Here is a 254-nt window from a genome sequence, read left to right on the forward strand (position 1 = left end):
CAAGAATTTTCGAAAAACCCTCTCCCTGCCCCCCCCCCCTCACCCCCCAAAAAAGAAAAACAGAAAAAGAAGTTTACATCACCTTCCTTTCTCCGTCCCGATATGTTTAGCGCGATCGGCCTCGAGGCACAATGATCGTCCATTAGCGCGGCGACCTCAACAATGGAACGCATTTGTACCTTTGGAAAATAACAGATGTTCGCGTCATTTCAGCAACACTAAATGTTTTTTGGGGAGGGGCTAGGAAGTTTGTT

The 254-nt window shown here is 47.2% G+C and overlaps 1 protein-coding gene across 1 annotated transcript in view; it reads left to right on the forward strand.

Annotated features, from left to right (window-relative positions):
* LOC119587086 (cyclin-dependent kinase 14-like) overlaps positions 1-254 on the forward strand; it is a gene marked incomplete at its 5' end in the record, with an annotated part of 168,602 nt that overhangs the window by 150,272 nt on the left and 18,076 nt on the right.

The sequence above is a fragment of the Penaeus monodon genome, chromosome 22, assembly GCF_015228065.2.
Source record: "Penaeus monodon isolate SGIC_2016 chromosome 22, NSTDA_Pmon_1, whole genome shotgun sequence".
Lineage (NCBI taxonomy): Eukaryota > Metazoa > Arthropoda > Malacostraca > Decapoda > Penaeidae > Penaeus > Penaeus monodon.